The following is a 10,074-nucleotide window of genomic DNA, read 5'->3' as shown; positions in this document are numbered from 1 at the left end:
GTCCTCACTGCGAATAATGCAGAGAGTGGCCTAGTACTTGGACAGCAAAGGAATGTATGATGACGCCCCACCCCACCCTGAAGGTCTCGGAGGATGCAATCATTCTAATCAAATCACCAAATAAGTCCCGACCCTTTTGGGGTTTGGGCAAAGTAATTAAATTATTATACCATAAAGTCCATTCGGTCTCAGTTTTGAAGGACGGGTGTGTCCAATTTAATTCGTTAAAAAATATTTATCCCCTAGAAGTAAAACATGATTCTGAATCTGCAATAGCAGAATTTACAGAAGAAGGAGGCCCCATTCTTCTGCCCTACATGTTCGATCGCCACTAATGGAACAACACCTATGGTGTGTTGCGACTCATGCGATAATTGGTATTATTTTAGTTGTGTTGGGGTTTGGTGAGTGGGTTTGTCCGAGTTGTACAGGCAAAAATGTCAAAATAAATTCTTGTTTCCATTATTGAGGTCATTGATTTAATTTATCTAGTTAGACTAGAATTACTGGTTATAAATTTTGAATTTTTGCAACAGACAGACACACATTGAATTCATTACTAAGTATTATTTGTATTGTCCCTCGGGATATATTTCTTACCCGTCATTTATTGACAATTTTTTAAAGTACATCATTATCTTGTTTCAAAAAGCAATGATTATCCATTACTTTTTCTTCCTTTTCTTGGCAGTATGTGAGAAATTCTGCAGAAATAAGCAGGCTCTTTATTGGACGGTTTGTCCGCCCACGATTTTGTTTGAATCAGATTGCATGTTATTACTGACTGCCGAGGATGTGCTTGGCGCCAAAATTATCTTTTCAGATCGACAGAATTCAAAAAGATGCAGGCTGAAATCGACATCGAATTCTCACTCGAAGCAGCGAAATTACTTTGTTACTTTGAGACGTTTTAATGCCCTTATGTTGGGCGAATTATTATATTTTTGCACACTTTGTGCTCTGTGAATCTATTGACTTTCTTCATTACAAATTAATGTCTGTCAAGGACGAAATTAAGGTCTACTGTTTGACCTGCCTTGTCCACCGTTGGACAGTATCTACAGAGGATTCCACGAGGCAACAGACTTACAGTATCCATCTTGGAAGATATCTCTAAACTCTTCAATCTGCGCAGTTCTTCGTCAGCGGAAGTTTTCTAACCAGCTTCTATCGAAGATGAACTATTGTTCCATCGAGGATGTTACCAACCCTTCATGGCAGACAGCTGAAGATGACACATCTTTTGCAACATGGATCTTTTTGCTTTAATAAAATTTACGCTGAAGTTTAAAAGGTGAGCCTGTTGTAATTCTGTTTGGTTTTCTTCCATTCTGCCAGGGGCAAAAACCTATGTGAGGATTTCCTCGCACGCCAATACGAAGGGTAACGTGATTTTGTAGGTCACCAAAAACATTTTCCAAATGATTTACAGTAATGCCTGAAATAATATTGGCTATTTAAGCCTTTAAATCTTCTAATTAACTAGGTTTGATTGTATACACAATTGTTTCACATGTCCAATTAAAAATATAAAAATCTCAATAATCAAAGGAGATAGTTTACTTTTTCCGGCATGGATCAAATTACTTCTGAAAAAGACATTTTTTTTTTTTTGTCTTTAATTATCTAAAAATTATTGCAAAATTTTGAATTCAATAACAACTCTTGAAACTAATTACATGCAACTTAATATGTTTACAGATTATTTCTAACGCAAATTCAAGGAAACTCATACATTTTTTAAACGTGCACACAAACTTTTGTTGAATGCAGGGAGCTTATATTGGATACATGTATAACGGGGATTCATATAACGGGGACTCAAAACAGGTGATGATGATAATGATGGAGACATTTATACAGATTAGGATAATTCTTTGAGGTTTCATATTAATACGGACTGGGAGATATTATACAACAGTTCTTATACACATATAGAGAGGAGGAGATACTTCCTTATGATGGAGGAGGCACATTACTTGTAAGGGAGTTATACAAGAGTTCTTTATAAGATGATAATAAAACACATTTACCTTTTTGGTTGTAAGGACGGCACGAGACAACACAGTTGCAAACATAGTTGGTTCATTTATTATTCAGTCGACCAATCGATGATGTCAGGAATTCAAACTTGGATCTACATGGTTTGCTCTTCTACCCTTCGCCTCTAAGAGGCTCCCACTCTCCAGCTAACTCTATCTCATCAACTCTTGACTCATCAACTCTTGACTTTCTTACTGACTTCTAACTTCGAACCCTTAGATTCCTATATTGAGAAATCTTCTTTGTTTATGATGTCAGAAGTATGTTTTTCAAATGTGACTAATTTTCACGTGACTTTACATATGTTTGTCCAAACACACTTTTGGCAAACAAAAGAATCCTCAATTCTAATTCTAACCTATTTTTAAACAATATATTTTAATTCGCATTGCCCATTCTTTTAACTGACATATTTAATATTAAGATTTCTAAAAGAATGGACAATCGACTCTTTTTCCGACATAAACAATATTTAATATTTCTAATAGAATCAACAATGGACTTAATTTCTAACATTCCATTTTACATTATTATGTATTATTAACACTTGCTTACAGGGTTCGATTCTAGCCTTATCCTAATATCATTTTCACTTATACAGTATGTCTTCTTACTTACATGAGAAGAGACAGCCCTTTTATGTAACACTTTATACACGCTCTGTATTTATATTATTTTTTTATATATTTAATTTTTTTCGTATCCCATTGCGGTGAATCACCTGAAGAAGATCAGAGGATGAGTTGCCCGAAACATGGTGAAGCAACAACAACCATGAAAATGAGGATAAAAGTCGGCAGATAAATAAATAAATACCCTGTAACCCTGTTGTTCTTGGCCTTTGAGCTGGGATCAAAAAGAAAGTATTTTAAACACTTGGGTGCTAATAGGAGCCCCCCCCCCAGTATGAAAGGGTGAATGCGGTATTATGGTGAAAGAAGATAATAGCTAAGAGATACTTTTATTTAGTTCTAAAGTGACAAGGATGACCAATGACCTCCATTTTCCCCACTTTTGAGTTGACTTTGTGCCTAAGTTTTTTGTTCAGTTTGAACTTACATTGTAATTTTAGCCTGAATAAAGGATTTAATATCTCAAAGTGTAGTATCTGTTCAGATGCTACACTTAAGTTAATTTGTCTCGGTCAATGGAGGGGAAACCCTCTATACTGGGACAATTATTATTTTTGGTCCCAACCAGAGTGCCCCTTTTGCCTTTTTTTTGGGGGGGGGGAGCTGGTTTAACCCCACATTAAAAAACGTCCTTGTGTCACATTTTGCTTTTGTGGGAAAGCAAATAAATACTAATAAATACCCTTAATCGTAAATGTCTAAGGCGTGAATTTCTACTTTGAATGCATTTGAAATTTAAAAAAGTCTAACAGAGAGATCAGCTAAAATGCAGATCTTTATTTTTTGGACCGATATAAGAGTCTTCACCAGGAAAATACAAGCAATCTATTTTACGTGACATGTTTTCAGCTCATTTTTTTTTTTTTTTTAATTTCTACATTTTGACTCATCTGAAAACTGTTATATTTTTTAAATTCCAAATGCCTTCAAACAGTGGAAATATTTTCGTTTGTAACTCCAACGTGTTAATCAGAGCAAAATCCTCACTGAAATTGAGTATATATACTCAATCTTCGACAAGAGCAGAAGATTACAATTAGGTGACAACATGTTGCATGAAACAAAAGAAAAAAAAATATTGTCTGTATTTTTCTGATAAAATTAAATTGCTTGAAACTGTGAGTAAATTATATACTTACGTCATGAAACGAAGATATCACATTCCAAAAATCACATAAATTGATTAAGTAGTCTTTTATATATAGGGAAAACTATATTTTTGGTCCCCCAACAAAAGGAGAGTGGGCCTGTAAATTCACCCTTGCTCGTCCGTCCATTTGGCTGTCCGCACTTTTCTCAATAACCACGCCTTGGAATTTTTTGAAATTTTGCACAAACATTAAACATGATATGAGTAAAAGTAACTGAACAGATTTTCTGGGAAAACTACGGTTGCCCCCACCCCTCCTAAGGGTGTCTTTCGGGTTAAAATGGCTAAAATTAGCACTTTTGTGCTTATTAAAATAAAAATTTGATGCCTTGAATTTTTATAAAACTTTCTGAAAAGTTTTAACTAACTGATTTCTATATGATTTTTGTTTGTTTATACTTCGCCATAATCCTTGGATATGCCTCAGGGACTCTTTTAGGGCTAATAAAACACTCCATTTTGAGGACTATTTTACCATATTCATCCAAAATTTTCTGTATATGTCTACTTAGAAGTTTTGCATGATACTGAACTCTGGAACTAAATAGGGATGGGTGGAGGAATGATGGACTTAGTCATTTCTTTTTTTGCATGGTGCAGAATTCAAATTTACATATGTTAAGGCCTAGAACTGCACCGTTTGTTCATTTGCACCAGGATTTGACATCCCCTGGGGACTTTTGGGGCTAAGGAGGGGGGGGACAAAGCTGAACTTAGTCATTTTTTTCATGCCTCGTTCACTGTGTATTCACGTGGGAACATGCATGCTTCACTTGTTTTTTACGAATTAAGAATAAATTTTATCCTTTGTAAAGCTGATTTTATCTAAATGGTTCAAGGTGTTGCCGTTGTCATGGCGACTTTCATCATAAAATTTGATTTTCTCAGTTAAAAATACAAACAAACTACTTCATCAATTTACGTACGTACATCATAGAGTTGTCTGTATTTTTTATTATCTATATATTAATATGATAGTGTGTGTGTGTATCTTTTGTGTCTCACTCTTACATCCGGGTCGTTTTTAGGGAGACATCCTTTACGACCGACAATTTTTTGTTCCTTTTCTCCGCGTTAAAAAACGACTCTGGTGTCTAAATCTGTCCTGTGGGGAAGCATTGTAAGTAACAAAGTTTTACTATTACAAAAGTAACTGGGAAAAGTAATTTCTGATTTAATTACACAATGGGCCTTCTGATTAATTATAAAATGCACTCGAAATGTTTCTTCTGATAAATTATAAAATGCACTCGAAATGTTTCTTCTGATTAATTATAAAATGCACTCGAAATGTTTCTTCTGATAAATTATAAAATGCACTCGAAATGTTTCTTTTGATTAATTATAAGATGCCCTGAAAAATGTCCCTTCTGATTATTTTTTTTTAGTTTATTTACCTCCCTACAAAGGCAGACTTGGACATGAGGTCGGTTAAAAATTTTGGTCAGTAACAAAAATCCAAACTGTATCATAATGAAGGATTTCTCCTCCATTAACCAAGACCAAAAAAGGGGGGGGGTTAAATCACTGGAATGTTGAGACTGATACTACACTCAGAGATTCATGTTGAAACAATGGTTGCCTAATCCCTAACCGTGTTAATGTTTTTTTATATATTAATTTCGAAAAGTTACTGAAACAGTTTATGATTTAAACATTGCTTTATTTCAAGTATATTTTAAACAGTGGGGTGGGGGATATGAAGTCAGTCCTGGAAATAACTTAAACCGTTTACGATTTAAACATTACTTTATTTCGTGTATATTTTTAACAGTAGTGTGGGGGATATGAAGTCAGTCCCGGAAATGAGTTAAACCGTTTACGATTTAAACATTACTTTATTTTGTGTATATTTTTAACAGTAGTGTAGGGGATATGAAATCAGTCCCGAGAATAGCTGAAACCGTTTACGCATTAAACATTACTTTATTTAATGTATATTTATAACAGTAGGGTGGGGGGGATATGAAATCAGTCCCGGAAATGGCTGAAACAGTTTACTATTTAGACATTACATTATTTCATGTATATTTTAGCAGTGGGTTGGGGATATAAAGTCAGTCCCAGAAATGGTTAAAACAGTTTACGATTTAAACATTACTTTATTTCATGTATATTTTTGATAATGGAGTAACAGACATGAAGTCAGTCCCAGGTTTGAATGAAATAAGTGCAAATATAGAAGAAAGTGTCACCCAGTATTGAATGAGATAGGTGGAAAGCATATAGTAGCAGAATACCCAGTGTCGCCCGGGATCGAATGAAATAGGTGAAAGATATATACTAGCAGAATATGCAGCGTCACTCAGATTGGATAAGATAGGCGGAACATATATACTATGAGAATACCCGGAATTGATTAATGTGTTTTTAATGAAATAATCAACCCACGCAATATATCAAAGTTATTATTTAAGTAAGGAGGAGCAACATAGTGGGTTAAAGTTATTAAAATTATTGTCAAAATTAGTAACATATCCAAGAAGTATGAAAAATTATGAAATGTGAGTTACTTGATTGATGTGTTTGTAATGAAATAATAAGCCCAGACAATATATCAAAGTCCTTATATTAGTAGGAGAGGGGCATAATGTAGGTTTTTAATTATAAAAAATGATTGTCGAAATTAGTAACATATCCAAGAATTATGAAAAATGATTAAATGTGAGTTAATTGATTGGTATGTTTGTAATGAAAAAATCAGTTCAGGAAATATATCAAAGTTATTATTTTAGTAAGAGAGGGCGATAAGGTCTGTTTAAATTATGAAAAATCATTGCCGAAATTAGTAACATTTCTAAGAATTATGAAAAATGATGAAATGTGAGTTAATTAATTAGTGTGTTTATAATATAATAATCATCCCATACAATATATCAAAGTTATTATGTTAGTAAGAGAGGGCGATAAGGATGGTTTAAATTATGAAAAATGATTGTCAAAATTAGTAACATATTAAAGAATTATAAAAATTGATAATATGTTATTTACTGCATTAGTGTGTTTGCAATGAAATAATCAGCCTAGACAATATATCAAAGTTATTATTTTAATAAATGGGGCGATGATATGGGTTAAAATGATGAAAAATGATTGTGACATATCCAAGAATTATGAAAAATGACGAAATGTGAGTTAATTGATTGGTGTGTTTAAAATGAAATAATCAGCCCAGATAATATATCAAAGTTATTATTTTAGTAGTGGGTGGTTAATAATGTGGGTTAGACATATAAAAGGTGATTGTCGAAATTAGTAACATATCCGAGAATTATAAAAATTGATGAAATGTGAGTAAATAGATAGTTGTGTTTTTTTATGAAATAATCAGCCTAGACAATATATCAAAGTTAGTTTTTAGTAAAAAAGGGTGAGAAGGATTGTTTAAATTATAAAAAACTATTGTCGAAATTAGTAACATATCCAAGAATTACGAAAAATGATGAAATGTGAGTTAATTGATTGGTGTGTTTGTAATAAAATAATCAGCCCAGACAATATATCAGTTAATGTTTTAGTAAGGGAGGTGCGATGGTGTGGGTTAAAATAATAAAAAATGCTGGTCAAAATTAGTAACATATTCAAGAATTTTGAAAATGATGAAATATGGGTTAATTGATTGGTGTGTTGTAATGAAAAAATCAACACAGAAAATATATCATAGTTATTATTTTAGTAAGGGTGGAAGCTATAAAGTGTGTTTAACTTATAAAAAATTATTGTCGAAATTAGTAACATATTCAAGAATTATGAAAAATGATGAAATGTGAGTTAATTGATTTGTGTGTTTGTAATGAAATAATCTGCCTAGACAATATATCAAAATTATTATTTTAATAAAGTGTGCGATATGGTAAGTTAAAATTATCATAAATTATTGTCGAACATAGTAACATATTCAATAATTATGAAAAATGATAAAATGTGAGTTAATTGACCGGTGTGTTTGTAATGAAATAATCAGCCCAGGAAATATATCAAAGTTATTATTTTAGTAAGGGGGCGATACTGTTTTAATAAAAGGGCTTGAATAATATGATTGTGTCTTCTCTTATGCTGAACAGAACGCCCACAGAATGCCTAGCAACAATATATTACATATGAAAAATGTCGCTGTGGAATTTCCACAGGTACCGCTAGTTATTATTGAGACGAATTCTAAATAAAAACAGAAACTTAAAATTGTTTTAGACATTTAATTAAAAGAAATGACATGTTCTAAATTCTCATAATTCAATAATCGCTAAAAACTCGAGAATTAAACAAAAAAGAATCTGAAAATTTAATGTTCTATCAGTATTTTGTTTAATCTTCGATTTCCAGCAATTATCGACGGTCTATATGGATGCAATGAAACCGCCATTTTTATTTCGTTCGAACTTAACAGATTTGACATTACTTTTTTTTACCTTTGGTAAGATTTATTAGTCATATTTTTGTCATCCCTTTTTTTTTTTTTTTTTTGCTTTGTTGGTTATTGTAAAAATACCTGAGTTTTTTTTCTACACATAACTCAATCCCAGAACTAAATTGTATTTAAGAATGCATTTTGTGTTATTAGAGTATATAGATATTTTTTCATTTACCCCTTTTTATTTTGTTGGTTATTTTAAGAAATGCCTCAAAATTCTTTCATGCTTTAAAGTGACCGTAAGTAACCAAACAAGTCACCCCCTCTCTCTCTTGTATATATATATACATATATATATATATATATATATATATATATATATATATATATATATGTGTGTGTGTGTGTGTATATATGTGTGTATATATGTGTATGCGTATGCACATGTGTATATATATGCGTATATATGTGTATATATGTATGTGTATATATGCATATATATGCATGTATATATGTGTGTATATATATGTGTATATATATATACACACGTATATATACAAAAAGGCGAATGAACTCTTTTTCTGGGTCAACGGCCAACTAGCACCGTGTATATTTGTGTGTGTGTGTGTGTGTGTGTGTGTGTGTGTGTGTGTGTGTGTGTGTGTGTGTGTGTGTGTGTGTGTGTGTGTATTGGGGTGGAGAGGGCTCCCGTAAGCCGTGGTGAAGGCAACCTTTCTAGGAGAAGCAAATCTCTGATTTAAAAAACCATAAAGCGGAAGACCATTACCCGCATTAAGCTGGTCTGCAGTTTAATTTGTTGCTGGCTATCTTGCTCTTGCTTGTTGCTGGATCTCAACATTTTGAACCGAGAGAGAGACTTAGCTGTCGTACAAAGCTAAGACTCTGTAACATCATATTTGTATAGATACTCCCTCAGGCATTTGGGCTCATAGATTTTAAATGTCTGAGGGAGTGGCACTCGTCTGACAAGACGTTGCAATCATATATATATATATATATATATATATATATATATATATATATAAACATTTTGTCTGTGTATGAGTTCGTTTTTTATGGACCACAAAACGGTTCAGCAGATTTTTCTGTTTGAAAATTCACATAAATGTATTTTATGTGTCTGAGAGTGTTCTTAGATACGTTTTTTTTAATCGAATAAGTATTAAAAATCGATAATAAAAAAGATGCAATTTAAGAAGGAACAGTTCGATTTTGAGCAAAGTTAACACTTTGATACAGCCTAACATCGCAAGTGCATTTCAGAAGTCTTATCACCGCACAAGCAGAAGGGTCTGGCGTACAAAATCAACATTAAGTTCTTTGATACGACGGAGGCGCGCTCGAAATGAATATTTCTGTTTGAAAGCATAATTGAACCATGACACTTGAGTTTTGCATTTTCAATTCTAATTCAAATCATTACATAAAAATAATTTTATAAAATCAACGGTAGGTTCTCTACAGTGCAATGTAGACTACGTAGAGTAGAAGGTTTTGTGGATTAAGACACTGAGGGGAAGCATTTTAAGCTTCTTCTCGGTGCACCACGGTGGGTCCCCGATTAGAGCAGGCAATCAATCAATTTGATTAAAAATGGGCAATTTCATCGATTTCGATGCCTATAAAAGTATTAGAAGTTTGGAACATTACTTGATTCTCATTCAATCCCGGGCAATATCGGGTCTCTCGCGCTGAATAATAGAAATTTCCAGAGTAGCATCTGGAGGCGCGTTTAATTCACTCGGGGAGATGCACCCTGAATAAACTTGCCTGGTGGGTAGGCGACAAGGTGGCTCACTTCCATGACTTTGCAGACAATACAGGTGAGCGAAACAAGTCGGTAGTTTACAGGGTCTTCTCTGTTACCTTTCTTGAAG

This window comes from Euprymna scolopes, chromosome 17 (assembly GCF_053919585.1).
Source record: "Euprymna scolopes isolate OS-2025 chromosome 17, ASM5391958v1, whole genome shotgun sequence".
NCBI classification, from domain to species: domain Eukaryota; kingdom Metazoa; phylum Mollusca; class Cephalopoda; order Sepiida; family Sepiolidae; genus Euprymna; species Euprymna scolopes.
The sequence above is the reverse complement of the archived record's forward strand: the minus strand, read 5'-3'. Positions refer to the sequence as shown.